This window comes from Rousettus aegyptiacus, unplaced genomic scaffold, assembly GCF_014176215.1.
Source record: "Rousettus aegyptiacus isolate mRouAeg1 unplaced genomic scaffold, mRouAeg1.p scaffold_m13_p_6, whole genome shotgun sequence".
Lineage (NCBI taxonomy): Eukaryota > Metazoa > Chordata > Mammalia > Chiroptera > Pteropodidae > Rousettus > Rousettus aegyptiacus.
Window position 1 is genome coordinate 83,555,021 of NW_023416309.1, and position 22,173 is coordinate 83,577,193.

General features: G+C 43.3%; 1 protein-coding gene and 1 pseudogene across 2 annotated transcripts in view; both read right to left on the reverse strand.

Moving 5' to 3' along the window:
• The window catches only part of ASIC2 (acid sensing ion channel subunit 2), a 929,683-nt gene that overhangs the window by 685,352 nt on the left and 222,158 nt on the right, over positions 1-22,173 (reverse strand). The gene's annotated exons all lie outside the window — the stretch shown is intronic.
• On the reverse strand, positions 896-1,011 carry LOC118604880 (annotated as a pseudogene).

Genomic DNA, 22,173 nt, shown 5'->3' on the forward strand with positions numbered 1-22,173 from the left:
TAGCAGTTGAAAGAAACTAGCGTATATATTTAACATATGCTTCTATCTGTGTGGGTGGGTGGGTAGGTGTGTGTACATGCACACACAAGGCTTAGGTGTTGGAGCAGCAGGAACTATGTATCTTCCATCAAATGTCATAGTAATGGCTTCGGGTAGATGCAACATAATTAAAAGTCAAAAAGAACAAGGCCAGGAGTTAGTTTTGGCATTTTCTCCGAGATATTTGGTTTCTTTATCTATAAAATGAAGATCCTAGACTTCCCAGGCTTATTGGTGGTTTAAAATAAACTATTGCATATAAGCATGGTCAGAAAATTTGACTTGTTTGTCACACCTGTGGTAAAATTAATAGCCTGCTGTCAGCATCAATCCTCATACTGTTCAGGTCCCAATCACTACTGTTGTCCTTCAATTACCCTCTAAGTAGAGAGGACTTTACAGCAGAGCCAGGGCATGACGTTTTAGTAGCTATCAGTGAAGACCACATTGTACCCATGAGAGTGCTGAATTTCCTACTCTGAACACGTTCTAGGCAAAGGTTCCTTTTTAGATGAATCTTTTTCCATTGGGGACCATTAGAAACCTATTAAAGAAGGTCCGGACCTTATTGGTTTTCAATAGCTTCTGTTACAGATGGTTCTTATCTTGGGTAAAGCAAGATAGATGCCAGCTCAACCACTGTCTTCTCATCACTGTCTTCTCATCACTTCCATGGGGAAAGAAAAGTCACTTTTGGCTGTGGTGACTTAGCAAACGCAGCCAGGTTTAACACAGGAGAAGGGGAAAAGACAGTCAAGCTCCAAAGCCCTTAACGCCATTGTTCCATGGTATCAGGTAACCAATGTAACACTTCAATTTATTTTTTTTATTATTTATTATTTATTATTATTATTTATGCCTACAGCACCTGGTCTTCCTAGGTGGTCTCCCATCCAAGTAATAACCAGGCCCAACCCTGCTTATCTTCTGAGCTCAGACATCAGGCTTGTTCAGGGTGGCACGGCCATAGACCATGGATCATGGCTCTACTGGTGCATGAACCCAGGACCTTCTACATGTAAAGCAGACGTGCTAACTGCTACACTATGGAACCATGTACAATGCTATTTTAGAAAGATATAAAATAATACTATTTCTATCCTTTCTCACTGCAACAAATTGTTTTTTGCTCCAAGAAAGTGCTGTCACTGTCTCTTGGGTGGACTAGACTAAAATCTGTGATTTAGAAAGTTTCTGAGAGTCCTGTTGTGCCCAGGCGGTGTTCTGTACATCACATGGTGTCCTATCCAGGTGGTGGAGCATTGGAAGATCCTACCCAGCACAGTCTTCCCAAAAAGTGAAGAGACAGTTTTGCTAGGTGTTTCCATTCACATTTTCAACAAATATTTATTGAGTCCCCCCATGCACCAGGCACTGTGTGTATAATAATGATGAAGACAGCTGTGATTTCTGTTCTGAGGGAACTTTCACATTGTAAGACTATAGTTCAGGAGATGCCCATCTTTCTGCTCTTCCCTCAGAGGCAGTGTAGCAGTGTAGTTAAGGGTATGGGCTCTGGAGCTGGACTGCCTGGGTTCTAGTCCTGGCTTAACCAGTTACTGCCTGTGTGATTTTGGACAAGTTACTTGATCTTTTTAAAGGGAGTTAATTGTAGTACCCATCTCATAGGCTCGCTTTGAAAATAAAATACATTGAAACAAAGCACTGTCAACTATAACAAACGCCATTGTTCCATGGTATCAGGTAAGCACTCAATAATTTTTCCTAATCGCATTTCAGCGAGACTTCCACTTCTAGGCAAATGTGTTTTTGCACATGAATTGCTAATTCCAGCCATCAGTTCTTTTGACATATTTCTCCTTCTTTCTTCTCCATCAATTTATGTCTTTAAGTTTCTTAAGTTCAAATCTCACCAACTCTAAGAAGTCTCTTCTGATAAGTCACAGGTCGTTTTAATCGTTCTTTAACCTCTCTCCCTCCTGTCCTGCAGTTCTGTTCCATCAACACTTAGGTTTACACAATGCCACTCTGGCTTGTACTCAAGTTCTGTGTTGTCACCTCAGGGTTCAGAGAAGGCAGTGACTAGCAGAAGATTACACAGCTAGGTTTTAATGCTAGAGACTGGGACTCAAATTCTAGTCTGTCTGATTTCAAATTTTATAACTTTATACGATGCTATTCTGACTTCCATTATATCATAGAAGACTGTAATAAAAAAATACTATTTCAATCACTGACATTTCATTGTTCACTGTGTCCCAAGTACTGTGTAATGCATATATCTATAATATATGTAATATATATAAATATATAACTGTGTAATTATATACATATTATATAGTAATATATATTTGTAATATATGTAATATACATTATTTTGTAATAATATATATGTTGACCTGGGGTTTATCAGGAAAGACTTCTTACAGCTGGCAAGATTTGAGCTTTTAGAGCAACTTATAGACATAAATTATCATATGTTATATAATTATTAGCTTTATACATAATATATAATTATTGAAATTGCATATATTACATACCTATACTATTATATGTAGTTATATACTTATACACATGTAATGTATATGTTTACATATATACAGGTGTTATATAAATACTCATTTAACCCTCATACAGCATTGAGAGGCAGGTACTATTATTACGCTCATTTTATAAATGAGGAAACTAAGGCTTGGAAAAGTAGAGCAGTTTTCCAAGGCCACAAAATGAAAAAAATTAGGATTTAAATCCAAATCTGTCGCTTTATATCTTTTCTACTGTTTGTACTCCACAACATTTAACATGCTGGTCGCTCAATGGTTAAGGCAAAATTAGTTGCTAATTGAAGGGATCAAAAAAATATATCTGAGTTCCTAGAACTCTTGTTCATGCTCTACACCAATTCGCTGAGCTAAAAGTTCGATGGGCTTTAGATTAGTGTGGATTTTTCAGGCCCTCTGGGTCTTTCTGTGGTATGTGATACGAACCTTCTTTAGGATAATTTTCATCTCACTTTGGGTCTGTAAAATCCCCAAGTGGCAACAAGAGCTACTGCTTTAGACCCTGAAATCCACTCACAGCTTATTGGTAGCTGGGACAATACTGACGGGCTAAGGATTTGAGGTCTTGCTAAGTCAGGGGCCTCAGGTTGGCCCCAAGCTTTTGTTTGCAGTTGATTTTGCAAATAATGGGAAATTTGAAAATTACTGCTGTCCAGCAATACATTGAGCCAGTTCTCACACCCACAAAATCCATAATGGTGTAGATATCTAGACAGACCTTAATTGTGATTTAATAGTGTTCACTGTAATTTAGCTCCAAGGAAATGTACTTTCAATTAACCAGTGTAAACGCAATGTCTGCTTACTCCATAAATGGTCTCTTAAATGTGCTAATTAAGCCTAGATCCAATGAGTTTCAGATTCTGCCTTCCTTTCTTCCTTTCCCCAAAATGCCACTTCAGGATCACCTTACTCTTGTGAGGATGTTGACACGATGGTCTATTGCCTGCCTCCAGTGTTGCTCTAGGTATCTTAATTCACCCTCTACAGGGCCTAAATCTATTCAAAACTTTTTAGTGACTCATCCTGTTTAACTACCTACCTTTTGATTCTGGTCTGGGCATGCTCACTCCTCCATAATATGACCTCTAATCTACCCAGCTAGTCTCTTCTTCTGTTTCATCAATATCACCTCACCTAAGCACTTCTACATCCAGGTCTTTGTTTATGCTGGTTCCTCTTTCTAAACTACTCTCCACATCTGTTCATAAGAAAATCTAACCTCTTCTTCAAAATCATTCTCAAGTCTCTATCAGAAACATTTGGTAACTCATCTGCTTGCACTTGGATGTGACATACTTCCTTTTAAGCCCTGTATTGATTTATCTAGTCTTCTCTAATGGAATTTAGGGTCTTTCCTTCTTTCCTTCTTTCTTTCCTTCTTTCCTTCTTTCCTTCTTTCCTTCTTTCCTTCTTTCCTTCCTTCCTTCCTTCCTTCCTTCCTTCCTTCCTTCCTTCCTTCCTTCCTTCCTTCTTTCTACATACCTACCTACCTATCTATCTGTCTATCATCATCTTTATTTCTTTCACTTCTACCACTACTTGATTCTAAGAAGGATTCAAAGCAACAGTCCTGTGTTTTTAATATTTGCATATTCATAGGATTTGCACACAGATGCTTAATAAATGATTTTTTAATTAAACAGAATTGGATTGAAATGACACTGAGATCTTTAAGAGTCAAAAAGTCTTAAGCAGTCACTAAAGTTCCTCCTGTGTTCAAGAAGGCCCTTTGAATGAATGAATGCCCAGCTGAGTTTCTGCATTCATGATTCATCCAGATTACGTTCTTCACTCCTAGATAGTTCTCCTCCTCATTCTGTAAAATCTTTAAGACTTGATCAAATATCTGTTGACATGTCCTTAAAATATCTTCTCATATATAAATAACTACATATGTCAATAGAAATTTAGTGGTAGTTATATGACAGGATTTGAATCAAGAACCAGGAGACCTCAGTTGAACCCTCAGAAATAGGAAATTACTGTAGAACTAGGATACTGGACTTTGGTTATTTCATTTGTATGCTCCTGTACACAGCAAAAGTGAGATAATTGGATAGCTAATAGTAAGACACTTTATGGTCTCATTCGGACTCTGGATCAGTGGGACATCATACTGGCTGTTCATTAAAATCACGTGGGGGAGAGGTGGACTTTAAAAATACCACTGTCTATCCCATCTCAACCAACCGATGTCTCTGAGGTTATCACCCAAGCATCAGAATGTCTTTAAGCTCCAAAGAACACCAGGGCAGAAACCTCACTCTGGACTGATGCTTCTCAGATTTAAATGTGCATACAAACCACATGGAGATCTTTGCAGATTCTGATTCCTTAGGATCTGAGGATGGGCCCGAGAATTTGCATTTCTAAAAATCTCCCAAGCAATGCCAGTGATATCAGTGCTGCTAGTCCATAGACAACACTTTAAAGAGCAAGATTCATTTGATGATAAATTCCTCGAAGGGTTATTATAACTAACTACAAGATGCATTATTGGCCCCCATGGGTGCCTCCAAGATTCAGGTGCTAGCCATTCTTTAAACTTTGGGAAGTAGCAAAGAGAGTCAAACCTCAGAAGAACCTAGAAAAATTCTCTGGAAGGCAATCAAGATAATAGGGCTAAACAGAACTACCAACAGAAACCAATGATTAAGAGACTAGTAAAATAGCTGGGTACCCAGAAGCATTGGATGAATACTAGCTTAAGGCCTTAAATTATAAACTTTCCATCACAGTCTTAATACCCAGAGTTCCACAGTTCCTAGAATTCTCCAAATCATCCAGACAATGAAGTAAGTAATTCAAACAATGTTAATTGATCACCTATGTGACAGTTATTTATTTATTGTCTCCCAGCCCCAAATTCATCCTTCTTCACTCCACTATATAGGTCTGTGGCTGGGACACTGCAAGCCAAGGTTTTCCTTTGTTTACTGTATCTAGGGGGAGCAACTGTCTCAGTTTGCCCACAACTGGCCCCATTTTATCACTGAAAGTGCCCCCCACCCAACACCATCACAGGAAACCCCTTACATTTGGGTAAACCTGGACAGTTAGTTATTCTAGGTGCCTTGCTGTTTGGTTCTGCAAATAGGTGACACTAGGGGGAAACTGGAAAGGAGGGATGAGGGACAGTCGTTTCCTGGTTTGCTTGCCGTTCCTGTCATTGCTACCCCAGCCAGTGACAGGTACCACCCTGCAGCCACAGCAGCTGGTTCCAGCTCTTGCTTCTTTCAACACTCCAGAGCCAGTCAGACTCCACAGCAGTTGCATGTGCCCCTCTTCGGAGGTTCAGAGAAAGCTTTCTGAGGGAGTCGTTATTCGAAATGGATTTCAACTGGGGCTTTGACAAAATGAAGAAAAGAGCAGTGGCATTTCAAGTAAAGGGAATGCCTCATGCCAAAGCGTAAAGAAGTAGAACAGCACAGCATGCTCTAGAAACGTCTCTGCATAGCCAGAACAAAGATTATGGGTAGAGGAGGTGCAGACAGTCCAGCTCTTAATGGATCTTGTCTTAGTCTGCTCTAACAAAATACCATAAATGGGATGGCTAAAACAACAAAAATTTATATCTCACAGTCCTAGAGACCGGAAGTCCAAAATCAAGGTTGTTGGCTGATTTGGTTCCTGATGAGAGCTCTCTTCCTGGCTTACAGACAGCTAGCTGCCTTCTTGCCATGTCCTCATACAGCAGAGAGAGGAAGCTCTGCTGTCTCATCCTTTTCTTATAAGGACACTAATCCCATTACAAGGGCTTCAGCCTCATGACCTCACCTACATCTAATTACTTCTCAAAGACCTCACCTCCTAATATTATCATATTAGGGGGTAGGACTTGAATGTATGAGTTTGGGTGGGTAGAAACACTCAGTCCACAGGAGAACTTTAGAAATAAGTTAATATATTCAGGGTTTATCCTAAAATATTTAAGCCATTAATAAAAGATTTTAAAACAAGGCCATGACATGGTCATATTATCATGTCTACAGGTGATTCCCAGGACAACAAGGAAGGAAATTGAGAAGGAAAGTTGATACCTTTTAGAACTCTGGCTTTTAGGTAAGATTTTGCTCAATCCTATAGGCCAGAACCTATGGTCTTATGTTGTAAGAAATAGGTCGATGCTTTAAATAAAGACCCAAAGTGTGAATTCAAATATAAGTAGGTTGTTGCTTAAGGTATCTAGGCACATGTACATTTATACACACACAGAGCCAAAATGATCTGGTCGAAAGAAAAGAATGGTTTCTTTTGAGGACACTTAAGATGACTAGAGCATCTTAGAAGAAAGGACCATTCTAATGGACAGCTACACAACTGTGAAGGCTCCAGAGAGCATGAGCTAGGCTTTATAGCAAGTGGAGGACCCTTTAATCTTCAGGGACCCAGAAGCCACTTGGATAGGGAAGGCAACTGAAAATAAGGAGTTAACAGGTGACCATGGTCCTTTTCACTGGCAAGGGGTTGACAACAACTAGAAATACAAAGGCAAATGTGACAGAGGGAAAATTCTCTGGCATTTGGGGAGGGTGTAAACACAGGTTCCAGAAGTCTTTGTAACCAGAATTTACAGTTGTTTTGGGAAAATGCTGTGAGGAAGTGAAAAGGCTAGTGGGAGGCTGGGACCATGTAAATGCATTTTATATATATATATATATATATATATATATATATATATATATACACACACACACACACACACACACACACACACACACACACATACACACACACATACATACACATATGTACATATACACATATATTTTTTTCAATTAAAGTCTAAAAGCCAGCCTGTAAGCCTAAAGTGCTGGAGGCCATTAGCCACCTGAGGAAAAGCACTTGGACAGAAGTGTGCCAAGGCTGCCGAATTACAATGAGCACGTGTCCTAAATCCAGAATGTCTGAGCCACTTGGACCTATTTGATGCTAAAAGGGACCATTTTGAAACCAAGCAAAGAAAATGTCAGTTTACACAGTGAAAGGCAGGCATTGGGAACATGCTGTTCTCCAGGGAGGGTCCGAGCAGTATGAAGAACACTGACCATGCTCTAAGAGCTGCCACTACTAAAAACAAGACCTAAATAGAAGAAGATAGTCGGTCTTTCTGAGTGGTCATTACTGATGTTTTGTTGTCACTGTGGGAAATAATTGAGAGGATCCTACAATGTCCTGCATTAAAGTTAAACACACACACACACACACACACACACACACACACACACACACAATACTACAGAAGATGGAGAGAGATGTCAGTATCTGCACCTGAGACGGTTCTGAGGAAATCCATTTGAGAGAAGGCCACAGTATTATAGAACTGGAGAAAAAAGTGAAGACAAACTTGAGAGTGGAGAAGTAGAGAATGAAGAAAGGTGAGGTGATTGTCTTGTTCTGCCCCAATCATCAGAGGAGTGACTTCATACCTAGACATCACCCTGTTAGAGGAGTGTCGATGAGCTGGAGCACTGGCCAGGTGTGCAGAGACACTGAGAAGTGAGAGAAGGAAGCTCTGGGGTGCTGAGACTGGGAGAGAGAAGGCCCCATAAGAGCACCACCACGGTGCACGGATACACGATGGGCTGTCTTGTGAAAAATAAATTAGACCTGTTCAGACAGGCCCTAGAGGGGAGGACCAGGAGAAATGAGTGGAATTCCAGGAAGACAGATTTCAGCTTGATGAAAGAGAAATGTTTGACTCAGAGCTGAGCTTCCCAGCTGTGGATCTGACTGCCTTGGAGGCAATTAATTCAAAAGGTGTTAAACAGAAAAACGCAGGGGCCCTTCCTTCTCAGTCCACATAAGCATATTCACAGATGCAATGCTTTATTTTCTGTGTTGTATCTATCATCTGAAATGGTCTTGTTTATCTTTTGACTTGTCGACTGTCTCTCTTTCAGTACAATGTAAATGTGTAAACCAAATCCCATGAGAACCAGGCCCATGTCTATCTTGTTCACTGCTGTGTCTCAAGAACATAGAATAAAGTCTGGCACAGGGTAGGTGGCCAATGAATATTGATACAATGAATAAGGGAAGGTGAAAGAAGAGATTCAACCACTTTTTAAAAGGTAGGCCTTAGAATTGGCTTTCAAAACTTTAATAAAATATTTGCCCTTCTCGAATGAAACTGCATATGGGATCCCAATATATAAAACAGATTAATGTGGTATTTTAATCATATACATTTATAAGTCCTAATGTAAAACATTTATTTTTCTTTATAAGAAGTCACTGAGGATTATGGGATTGTTTTTGATAAACATAATAAAACCTTTGAAATCAAGGCTACCGGAAGACTGATAATGTAATTGATTCCTTTATTTTCTTTGGCTTTGCAGAGCACTGAGAAAACCTTGATTCATGCAGAGAAGTAGTTGCAAATGATACTAGTCTCCAATAGCTCATCTGGCAATCTCAGGATAATTCTTCAATTAAACTGATGCAGGAATTTGAAAAGGGAGTAGTTGGGAAATTGAGTTTATAAGTTGAATCTTTTACAGGTTCTAGCCATGAGTTGTGCCTCTTATCAGACATTAGAAAGCAGACAAGACGAGGCAAAGCTTACAATAAGTGTCAACGCTATTTTGATGTGTGACATTATCATGACTCTGATGAGTTATACATCCAGTTATAATTGCACAACCAACCATCGGGCCATGGTGGGAGGCAAGCACCTTCTCCTTGCCTAGCTCTTAACTGAACACGAGACTATGTTTCTGTGCTGTGGAACTGTAATTCCACAGATGGAGATGCTCAGGCGTGAATTTATCTTCTTAAAAATCAGTGCAACGATACAACCTTCATAACCAATGACTCATTTTCAATAAGTTCTGATATGAATGTATAACTCTATCAGGAGAAGAGTTCTCAGCACAGCACAAAAATGATCTGGTAGCACATGTTAATGTATTTGCATTTAACATTTGGTATATGTATATTTGAGTTGAATGTTGTTCTTTTAAATGAAATTTACTAATTAAATATATATATATATGAAATTCAAATTAAAAAATTTGCAAGATTCCTGCAACGCTTGGACTTAAATACAACCAAAGACAAATTTAAAGGTTCCTTGTGAATCTGAGATCCTTCCACGCTGGCTGGGATTGTAGTCATAACCTTCGTGACACAGGAAGGAACACACACTCTGCAGCTGACCTGGATGCACTTGATTATGGGTTTCAATGCGAGACTGGCTGTTTCAGGCATCCGAGTAAACAGGATCCATGACTTCCAGATTCTCTGCCCCAACACTGCTGATGTGGCAAAGGTGCTTCTGTAATAGATGGCAGATGAGCACACATATATGAAGATGATGGCCAGCTGGGGATGGAGAGTAACCAAGTCCCAAACTATTTCACAGAGATGACAGTGACCCTCATTTCTGCACATCAGAAAAGGAAGAAACAAATTCCCTCACCCGGTTATATTAATCATGGAAACATCTCCAAATTTATCATTTATGCCAAAAGAAAGCAGATTTCACTTTCCATCATTTCGCCATACATCTGACATCACAAAAATGCTTCTATAATGTTGAGTGAAGGATGCACCTAAAAATGTAGCACTGGACTTTGAGACATGCAGTGGGCAAAAGAAGAGAAGCCCTGGATGAATGAGCTAACATGGCAGAGTGGAAAGAACACACATTTAGGAGGCAGACAGTGGCTCTGCCATTGAATAGTTATATGACCTTAGGCTGCTCATTTAACCTAAGTCTCAGTTTTCTGAACTGAGAAATAGAGATAATGTAGCCTCACAGGCCTGCTGGGGTAATGGAATGATCATATTTTAAATGGTGTGGGACCATGGGCGAGAACTCAACAGATGCTGACAGTAAACGAGAGACAAAGGTCCAGTGCCCCAACTTGGCTAGAACACCCAGGTCTCTACCAATGTCCAAAATGCACTTGCTTCACCTGCTCAATCCTGACCTGAGCTATTTCCCACAGGTGCATCCCTTGTGGTGATGGCCTCACTAATTAATAGCTCTGACAACCTTGGCTGTTGAATCTTGTGGACAGAGAGTGGGACCAGTGACAATAAATTTAGTTCTAAATTCAGCAGGTAAATTAAAAATGTGTATGATGCTTGCTGTCCCACCATAATGAATATTTTTCTGTCAGCTTAATTGGCATTTCCAATCTGATTCCTTTCAAAGTAGGATGTGTGCTGTTAAACACACATGTGCATCCACCCACACACAATGCTGTCTATTTCTTTCACTGCCTACACCCGTGAGCAGCTGGAACTCCTGGTGGTAACTTTCAGGATCCACAGTTTCTTTCCAGAGACCTGACCCTCAAAGGCAGAAGCAAGATGACCAGGAAAGTACAGTTTTTCGAACCTACCCATATCATCTCCTCCCATTCCAGACAATTACGTCGCGGCTCCCTCCAGCTCATAATGCTTTCCAGGCTGCGGGGAGGAGTCCCCAACTTCACTAGGCACATCTAAGCCCAGACACCTAGTCCTAGGGGATTTTGAACTAGCTCTTTTGACCTCCTCACATCCTTCCCTGGAAACGGTGACCCCTGGGAGGCAGCTGGCTGGGCAGAAGGAGGAGCATCGTAGGAGAGACGTTCGATTAGCTTTAGGCTCTACTATAGCCACGAGTTCTGGGACAAAACCCACTTGCTCTCCCTGAACTTCAGTTTTCTCATCTGTCAAGTGGGGAGAGTAGCCCTGCCTCTTCTGTCTGGCCCAGCTCTGCATCCAACTCTCTGCAACAAACTTTTCATGCTATAAAAAAGAGTTTGGATTCTGTCTCAAAATCCCAGGTCAATGGGCCTTGTGAACAGACCATGTCATCAATATTTCCCCATCCTTCGCCTAACACTTTATCTCTGATCTGTTCCTGGAATCTTCGGCTGCAGGTCTCCAGCCTCTCTTCCTGCCCATGGCTAGGCAGACATAAACCACAGAATCGGGACTGGGCTTACTCTCTGGGTATACTTGCCCTTCCTCTCTACTCTAGACAGCATCTAGGGCACTGTCGTGCCCTTGGTTTGCAATAGTAAATTGGACATGGCCTGCTTTCCCTGCATTTTAATTCATCAACCAGCATTTGTTAAGAGTCCCTGTGTGCTGAGGACAGAGAGAAGAATGAGACTGTCCCTACTCTTGAGGATGACCTAGAGGGTGAGGCAGATGAGCAAAAAGGAAAGGACAATGCCCTGTGATTCCTATTAGCATAGAAGAAAGCACAGGGGGTGGGAGCCCCGTGGAGGGGGAATCTGGGAAGTTTCAAGAAGGAAAAGGAGTAAACTGCCTTTGTTGATCAAAGAGGAGTGATGGTGGTGGAAAGTGCAGGAAGCATTCCAGGCAGAAAGAGATGCAAATGCACGTACTTGGGGACAGAAGGGCTCACTCAGGAAGGTGCATGAGGTGTGCACATTGTCCTGCTGGACAGAAAGGAGGTGTAGAGACTTGCCTGGGGCCTCACAGCCAGAGGAATGCACATCTTGAGCTCCTCCCAGCACACGCTCTGCCTTTCCAAGAAGAGGGTGGTCAACACTGCCAGAGGTGCAGTTGCTAAAGTAAACGGAAATCACTGCTGCCTTTGCCAGAAAATCCATTAGACTGGGCATTAGATGAGGTAACGGTGTAGAGGCCCTTAGGACAAGAAAGGGTTAGTGCTAGAAGCAAGGCGAGCCTCCACAAGCTGCAGGGTTTACATTTTATCCTTAATGATAATAAGAGTGCCAACTAAGGGGCAAGCAAGGAGGTTACCTGGCGGTGGGGTAAAGGTCTCCCCTATTTTTCTTCCTACACTCTTGGCTCTTGGGTCATGGACCTCTTCTTCCTCTGCTGCCCTTTCAGTAAACCATTACCTGGGAGAGGTGGTCACATCAGCTCCTGTTCCCATGTGAATGAAAACAACAGATGCCAGGCACAGAGGTACCGGCCCCTCCCTGCCTCAAGGAGGGCCATGCTTTAGAAGCTCTAACGCTTTCAGGGATCTCTCAGTAATCTTTTTATCTAGATATTTATATGGCAGTCTGCAGAGCCTCATGCTTTTATAAAAGAGCAGAAATAACAGCGTCAGCAGTTCAGGTACACAGTAATTCCCGATTCGCTCTCCCCAAGGCAGTCCAGGCAGGAGCTGGGCACTCTGGTGAGGGAATGCAGAGACTCTTGGAAGGCTCTAGTCCAGGGCCCGGGGTGTTATCAGGATTAGCTCAGAGGCTATGCCAAGCAAAACAGAAAAATATGGGAAGGGGAGGGGGAGAAAAGTAATATTTGTTAAGCACATTCTGTGTACATTACCCATTTCATCCTCAGGACAAACAGGTATTTGTTCTGATTCTGTAGCTAAGGAAACTGAGGCTTTGGGAGGTGCTAACTCATTTGCCAAAGTAACACATCTCTGCCCACTGTTTGATTCTTGGACTATTTCTGCACTCGTGTTCCTGAAAACTGGCCTAATTTTCATAACTAATTTGTGTTAAAGACAGAAGTAGAACCTGGATCCCTCACTGTTCTCTAGCAGTGAGTACATGTGCTCATTCATTAATGTGCTCATTCACAAACTTGGGTCGGGACTCTGAGCCAGACCCTGAGCTCAATGGTAAGAACCGAGATCTGGAAGCAGAGGGAGGGGGAGCTCCTGAGAGTGACCTGCTGTTCACCTAAGTGGACACTGCCTAAGAGCTAGCCCTCTACTGCACAGTCTCCACGGATCTTCACAAAGGCCCTAGGAGGTGCAAATCATTATCATTCCCACTTCGAAGAAATTGAGGAATCATAGATGCCCTGGAACTTGCTCAGGGTCACATGGTCAGTAAATGACCAAACCGGAATCCAAGCCCAGGTCTGTCTGATACCAAAGTCTGTTTTCGTAAAAATCAAGCTATTGGTCTGTCTCCCAGATTCAGGGAGGGATGGGAGCCATGGAAGGAAGTCCTTCCCAGGGAGGTGACCTCAGCTGTGTATGAAGGGTTGATTTAGAGTCAACCAGATGAAGGGGAATGTCAGCCGTTCTGTGAGACGGTATCAGAAACTGAGAAAAGCCAGTAGTGATCTCTGAGTCTGGAGAGTTAAGTAGGACTCAGATAGAGAAAAACTTTTCATGCCAAGAAAAAGAATTTGGATTCTATCTCAAAGGCAATAAGGAGCCAAGAGGATTTTATTCAAAGGAGGGAGCTGATGTGATTTGCATTTTAGGAAGGTCACTTCTGCTGCAGCTTGGATTGGATTGAGGCGAAGTGGAGGCAAAGAAATCAGTGGCTGTTATTGCGGTCCTGAGCAATTACAAAGTCAGAGGCAGTAGGGACATGAGGTATGTTTTGAATTCTGATATGTAAAAGGTATGCTGTTTCTCGCCTTATTGCATTTTGTAGTCTCATTGTGCCGAGCATTCCTCCATTATTATTTCCCTCGCGTGCTCCCCACGAGCAGGCATTAGGGCAGACTGACGTTCTGGAATCAGTTTTGAGGTTGGGGAGGAGTGGCGCAGAGCATGGAAGCAGCATATGCAGAGTCAAAGGGCGCCATTTCATCCCATTAAACTGTATGCTCATGAAAACTTCTGTGCGTCGGTTGAAAAAAAACAATACAATAAAATAAAGATTGAAACGCTATGACCAGGGCCAAAGGATCTTGGTCCTTTGTCCCTCATTTCCTCTAATTTCCCCAACATGCAGAAATATGCCTAATGGATACCACTTTTCTCCATGTGTAGTTCTCCTTGCATAAATTTCCTTAAGCCTCTGGCAGCAATTACCACTTGTCTGCTGGCGCATGCCAGCTGATGACGAAGGGAGTGAACAACAGCAAACAGATATTAAGGAGAGAACTTGTAAACAGTTGATCTACTTATTTTAATAATCTGTTGTTGGGTTTTATTATTTTTTGGGGGTGGGGTCTTGTTTGAGGGCTTGTTTCCTTTGGGTTGTAATTGGAGAACACATATCTAATTGAGTCATATCTCCTGCAGGTAAAATTGTTGCTAATTCTTATGACAGGACGGAATCTATCAAAAGTCACAGACACTCTGTACTGAGTCTCAGGCATCCAGATCTGCCCTTGCCAGACGAGGGTGAGTTTCCTGTTTGGGTCATCCGATCACATTATTTCCTGGCATTCATTGCATGCAGCACCTTGGCGCCATTACCTTAGCCCAGATATCCAATCCCAGCAAAATGACTTGGACATGGCCATTCCAGCTCATTTACCTGTGGGCAGGGTTGGGAAAACTACACCCAGCACCAGGGGTGTGGAGAACAGTGAGCAGAGGATGCCATGGAAAGATCCCTGGTGGAGAAGTTAAGAAACATGGTTTTAGTTTTGTTGCTACCAAGTGACCTTGGACTTCATTTTCTTCATCTCTAAAAGGTAGAAATCTCAAAAGGGGCAGAGGGAGCAGAATTATTTCCAAGTTCTCTTCCAGTTTGAAAAATCGAGGAACCACCTCCCATGGGAAGAGATGAGCAATCACTGTGGTCCCCAGTTCTCAAGGAGGAGACTCTCTTAGGAGCAGTCATCCCCAAAGGGGAGGACCCTTGGAGAAGGAGAACTCCCTCCTGCACCCTCCTGTCACCTCCCAAGAAGACAGGCTGACATGTCAGAGATGATGATGTGGATGCAATGCTGGGAGGAGAAGCCAAACAGGAGTCGGCTTGACTAACCAGCAGCGGCGGAGAGCATGCCAGTTGACAAGAGAAGGAAGCTCCCTTGTCAAATTCAGTGCCCAGTTTTCAAAACAAAAGCAGCAAAAGATGAAAGGCCTTTCTCACTAATTCTTGCTCCTGCTTATTCTAGAAGAGTCAAGCTGAGGATGTGCCTAAAGGTCTAAATCAGGGTTCTCAACCTCAGCACTATTGACTGGACTGGATGCTTCTTTGTTGTAGGGGCTGTCCTATGCCTTGTCAAATGTTTAGCAGCACCCATGGCCTCTACCCACTAGATGTCAGTAGCACCGCCCAGCTGTGACAAAAATGTTTCTAGACACTGCCGTACATCCCTTGGTTGTGGGCCACTTTTCCACAACTGGTCCTTTAGGGACCTCAGTTTGCTTCTCTCCCAAATGGGGTAATACCTGATCTGTTTAGTTTACGGAGGAACTATAGGAAATTAAAAAGAACTACCCAAACAGGAAGTCCTGTTACCATTTCCATGACCTAAGCTTGAGTGTCTACCTCCAGTGGTCGGATGAGAGAGACCATCCCAACACCCAGCTGCCCCTGCATTGGGATGCGTACCAAGCTCATTTCGTGTGGTTCCCTGTGCCCCCAGCCTGCACTCCGTGACTCAAGCCTGCCCTGTGTCACTTGGATCAAATCATCCCAGCTTTTCTTCTGAGCAACGGACACAGGAAGGATGCTAGACAGTCAGCCAGCGATGCAAACTGAGAGAGGAGTCTGGCTTCTCTCTGTCATCAGCGTGGCCGTTCTCTAATGAGGAAAACATGGAGCATTCGTCTTCCTTCTAGGAGAGCAATGAGGCTCTTTGCCAAAACAGTTCACTCCTCTCAAATCTTCTGGCTACAAGAAGCCATAGAAATCAGTGGCACAGTTTTCTTTGTGTCACTATCATTGATCATCGTGGATCGCGGTCATGTGTAGGCTGGAGTGAGGAAGGAGATTTACGGGGTCTGGAGGAGACAGGCATACGCTAGCTTAACCTTCTCCACTGGCCTTAAAATAACCTATGCCCCCTTCCTGTTGGAGAATAGAGGCTATAGACCCCCTAATGCTCTTTGGGGAAGGGATGGCAGAAATGAGCTGGTATCTGAATGCCAACTATGTGAAGTTACCATGCTGGATTTTACGGATGTTGCAATCCACACATAAGTCCAATGTACAATTAATAAGTTTGACTTTACAGCCTAGGAATGAAATACAGAAGGTTCAGTGGCTTGTCCAGGATGACTGTGGAGTCAGCATTTGAACTTGGAGCTATCTGATTACAAAGCCATGTTCCTTTCCCTACACCTGATGCCTTCTGATAAGGATACTGTTCCTCCGAAGAGAAGAAACAATTTTTTCAAATTCACACAGCTCTTCAGTGGACACACAACGGCTCACTCTATAAAGTCAATTGTCTTTGTCATGCTCTAAGGTGAGGTTCTGAGGACTTGGAGAGGTTCAGGAGCAGGGTGGTCTAATGACTAGGCCACCATGATGGGATGTCATTCTGCAGGGGCCTCTTTTAACTCTAGACTATGGTACCAACATAAACACTGCCAGGCAGCCTCCCATCCTATTGCCATCCTGATAAAGAATGTAAACCCTTAACCTTTTTTCTTCAGTGTAGATTTATAATTTAATAAAAGCTATGAGCCTTTCCTCATAAAAATGCACATGCTCACCTATACGAATGAGTTAAATGCAATTTTAGAGAGGTTCTGTGACCCTCAGCTTAAAACATTTCTGCCGCACACGTAGGTAGTTGACACACTGGTGATCAGGTAACAATCAAGCAGGGAACTGATTACACCCCAGGGCATGGGGACTTTGTTAGACACATTGCCAGGAAGACACACCATGAGGCGGGCAGAGTGAGGATGAGATGGTGGTGGAGGACCTCTGTGTGGAAATTCCTTGCAGGAGAGGGCCCCAGCCATGGGCAGGGAACCCCTGGGGTCGATGGCTCATTTGGCCTGAGGCAGGGAACTGATTTGGAGTGAACATGATTCATATACCAGTCATCTGTGCATCTCTTCATTTTTGTTTGGCTTGAAGACAAAAAGGGCAAGGAAGCTCACAAAGAAATTATGTTTAAGGAATCTCCGTCCTTATCTGCAAAAGGGATGATTCCTAAGGATAATCTTTAATGGTCACCAGGATCCTAACAAGTAAGGGGTAGTTCAAAAGTGACAGTAATGGCCTTCTGGGGTTTCTTCTGAGGTGGGCTGAAGGTCCACATGGATTTAAGAGCAGCAGAAAGATTGAGATGAGAGAATAAGAAGAACTTCCTGTGTAAGATCTCCATGGGCAGAACACACTCACGTTTGTATTCTGAGGGTCTAGCACCAAGTCTGGCCCAGAGCGAACGTTCAGAATGCTTGCCGAATTTGGCAAGTGAGCAGACACATGTAGAAGAGGACCAGATTGGGGGCCAAGAGACCAAAATTCTGATTCTGGCTTTCCCACCAAGTAGATGCTCGGCCTTGATATTTAAGTTCTCTAGGCCTCAGTTTCCTTATCTCTAAACTGCCTTTGCAGATCTCCCACTTTGACTTCATCAATTTATCTCCAAGAAAGTTGATGTATTTGCATTTCACTGTTAATCGTCTACGATTCCTGATCTGATTCTGACTAGGAATAAACTGGACAGAGGTCGATTCTGGTGCAATACAACTCCCAGTTTAGGGATGGTCTGTCACACTACATGTCTACTGTTTGGGAAATGAGGTGGGGAGGAGGCACGTTTCTTTGGTGGTTAATGGCCCAGCACCAACTCCAGCTGAGTTTTGGAGGCAGAAGAGTGAGGACAGGCGTGCATGTCCGTCTGCCGGGTGGTGTGTGTACTTATAAATATGTGTTGTGCAGATGGAGTGTACGTGTGTGGGTCATGTGTGCAGTCCCTCGAGGCACACGGTATGGCATTTACTAGAGTAGGGTATGTTCTGTGTGCATGCACGTATGTGTATATGATGTGTGTGTGTGCACACATATGAGCACACTATGAAATGATGAGCTTCTTTAGTGAGCATATGCTCTGCACATATGTGCATATGTGCTAAATGTACATACTTCAGGCATGCGCATATGCGTATGCCTCTGCTCTGGTACGGATGGTAGAACCTGGGATGTGAGAATCATGTCCCAGGACTCCATTAGTGCATGGGACTGTGCAATGAAGTGGTTTCTCTACAGGAGCAGAAGTTGCAGACTGAGCAGAGCTGCTGCACATGCTGTCCAGATGTGTCATCCCACAGCCACTTGGACAAGGGTCCTCTGTGGATTGTCCTAATGATGTGTGTGTACAGATGAGTCAGCTAGGGCTGAGACCTGGGGACCTCTGTCACACAAATGGCCAGCTCCCATTTGTCATCTGCCTGGGATGAGCTTTCTTTTTGGGGCTGTCCTTCCCTGCATGTGGTGAGTGTTATCTTGTAGTCGCTGATGTTCAGAAAGATGTGTGTTATCTCCAGGGCCAAGTGTGGTTGCTGCTGCTTCTTTTTTTTTTTTTTTCTGGTTGCTACACTTAAACAGAAATGGGAGAAACCGCTGACAGATCTTGCTGGAAGGACAGTTGAATCAGGCAACTAGTCAACCAATGCTTTTCCTCTGAGATGGGGAGAAGAGCATCGAGTGGGATGCAGACAGCAGGAAGGCTGGCTAAACGAGAGACATTTGTTAGTTACCAAATGATCGCGCCAAGGAGTCTGGGGAAGGTGGATGGGATCAGACAAGGAGGGAGGGATGGGGTGCTGTGAGATCTCTTACATACGTGAATATAACTGGGTCCTTACTGTACCAGGCAAAGAAACCACAGTTAGCCAATCCCAGACTGGAGAACTTGATCTACTTCTAAATGGCTGTGTGATTTGAAATCAGTCATTCTGCTCTCTGGGCTTTATAGAGTTCTGACTCTCCTTCACTATAGTACTAGTAATTACCTGGAACCAAGCCCCATACTGAGCAAATGCTTGTTCAAGATCTGGTCCGCAGCAAGATTCTCACAGGCAGGTGGGTAGACACTCCTTTGTCTCTCGCTAGGACCATCCTCCTCTCTGAGCTGACATCTACCCCCATGTCCACACTCCTCCCTTATTCTTAGGCCACCTACTCAGAGGAAGGCACTAGGCCACATGCTTTGTACATGTTAATTTTTGCAATCAAGCAATCAATCTATAAGGGAGAGAGAACAAACCTCACTCTACAGATAAGGGAACCAAAGCGGGGAAATGAGTAACAACTGGGATGCTAAATCCTGCCATACCACAGCCCGCTCCCTGCACCTCTCTGTGTGGCCAACATGCAGGGTCCAGCCTGCTGGTTCCAGAGAAACGGCTAATGAGAGGCTCTGTGCTGCCAGCCCGCCAGCCTGGGAGCGATTCTCTGTGTGTTCTCAACTACAGATATGAATTTTGTTTAGTTCAAAGACCTCATTAACTTCAGGGTTACTGGGAGCAGCTTCACAGTTGATTCATCTTCAAGAATCAAAGACAGCCTGATGCCCCTGAGCAGCCAGGGGCCAAGCTGCTCAGTGGGGCATTTCTGCTGCTCCCGCTCACCTCTCAGGCGCTTCTGATGTCCAGCAGCCGGAGTGAGGGCCTCAGCCTTTCCCTGGGCTTTGGATCATGGAAGAGCAGAACTCTGCCCATGAGACCTTTGGCTCCCTCTGGGAATCTCCAGGGACAGCAACACATTGGTGTTGGCCTTACCCAGGTCCTATCTTCTAAACCAATTTGGATGGGCTGTTGAAGATCGTGGCAACCATTGCATCCACCTTGCTAGGCACAAGGAGGGGACGCACATTGTGGTTGTAGGGAGACCTAGTTCTGTCGCTAACTTTGAGTCCCTGCTCAGCCACATGAGCAGATTGACTCGGCAGTTCACCAAGGTCCCTTCCAGCTCTGATACTGACACTGCCCAGACTGTCCAGGAACTGGAACTGTCACTGGGAGGACAAAGCATATTCATTCATGTAATTAGTATTCATTGAGTCGTTATGTGTCATTCATTATGCCAAGTTTTAGGGATGGAGGGGTAGCCGTATTCATGCACACATGTAACCCTAATCATTTTAAGTGGTATAAGATAAGAAGCAAAGGACATATACAAAACAATAGTGTTATGTGAATTTCACTTCGGTACAAGAAGAAATCACTGTGAATAACTTGCTCCAGATTCAAAAGTTATGAAAGGGTTCTCCGGGTCTAAAAGTCATGGCTTCGATTCCTAGTTCGGTGTGCAGCACAATAAAATCTAGCCCAGCAATGTGTACTTAGCAGACATTTGACGAAGACTTGTCGAAAGACTGAGGCCAACACAGGAGAGTTCAGAAAAGTGAGGTGGGTGATGTCACCGTCTCCTGCTGCAGAAAGAAACTGAAGTTCAGTCAAGAAGTTGAATGGCTCACTTAGTGGCACACTAGAAGCAGCTGATAGATCTTAAAGCATGGAATGAGGTCCCTGTCAACTGGGGTTGTGGGAAAAGGACAGAGGAAGGCAGAGTGAGTAAGAAGGTAACGACTGGAATTCAGCAAACCAAGAGCTGGAGTTGGCGGTGAGAGGCAATGTGACTCTGGGGTGGGGTGCGAGTGGCCTTTCTTATTATGTTCCTCACACGGCATCAGAGAGACTTCAGGACAGCGGCTCGGGGCAATGGCATTAGAATCCTGGCTCTGGGTGGCTCCGAGGGAAGGCTATTGGTTTCCTCATTTTTGACATGGAGATTACGGTGTCTACATTTTGGAGTGAGATAAGAAGCTCATGGGGCAGAGGTACAACACCAGGCATTACTTCCTGCTTAAACATGAGCCCTTTCACTTTCCTTTCCGCAGGCAGAGAGGATGGGAAGAGAACTGGGGGCTGCTCAGAGTTTTTGAACTGTGGGTGTAAAGTCACAAAGAATAAGCACTGCCTTCCTACTGGAGTTGACCCCCCTCTCTGCGGGCAGAGTCAGTGACCATCGATGCAATCAGATTCAAGAGATCTAGCGCCCCTCCTTCCTGGATGCCAGAAAGCCTGCCCAGAAACGGGAATGAAATGCTGGAATTTTTTAAAGGCCTGAGCTGAGCAATCATTTATCTGATCTCTTCTTTTTAGTGCTAACTTTTCTATGTCATGTACCCTCTGGAAGATGCTTGCTTCTCTTTAAGTCAGACCAGAGGTTGACTAATGCTACAAGGAGAAGGGATTGGCAGCTAATACTAGAATTGTGTAACACAGCTGCAGCACCTTTTAGGACGTCTTGTTATGCACAGGTTTTAACTGATTTTGTTTCCATCAAATCAGAGTTCATTCTTTCACGGATATACTTTTTGATGTCATTATGAAGTTCAAAATTAAATAGTCTGTGAGTCCAACATGCATGCCTGATAAGGTAGACACCAGTTAACCATTTCTCTGTCAGCAGAAATGAGTGTGTTCTCCACACTGTGTTGTACACTGGAGGTACAATGGTGGGTAATTAGGTCACGGTCCCTATCATCAGGGGTTTACAGCCTCAGTCACCAGGGATCTAGTCCCTATCTTCACATACTACCAGTGGGAATACGAACAAGCAGGATCCTTTTGGAAACCAATCTGTCACTATATATCCAGAGTCTGCAAACTACTCATTCCTTTTTTCCACAATAATTCTTCTGTGCCAAGAAAATCATCTGAGATGTTAAAAAGAAGGGGGGACATCTCGCATGCACAAAGGTGGGCATTTTTATATCAGTCTTAAGAACATAGAATTGCAAACAATTTCCAATAATAAGTGAGTGCTTAAGGAATTAAGGGCATACCCACTGTACAGGATAAACAGCAGTTAGTAAAAAAGCAGTAAAATGAGTTTCCAGTAACTTAGAATATGTTTAGGGTACAATGTTAAATGAAAAAATGAAAAACAGAGGATTCAAAATCGGTTGTGTAGTAATATTACAGCTATGGAATATTTTTTTCATGTTCATATGCTACTCTTTTCCATTTTTGAAGTAGTTT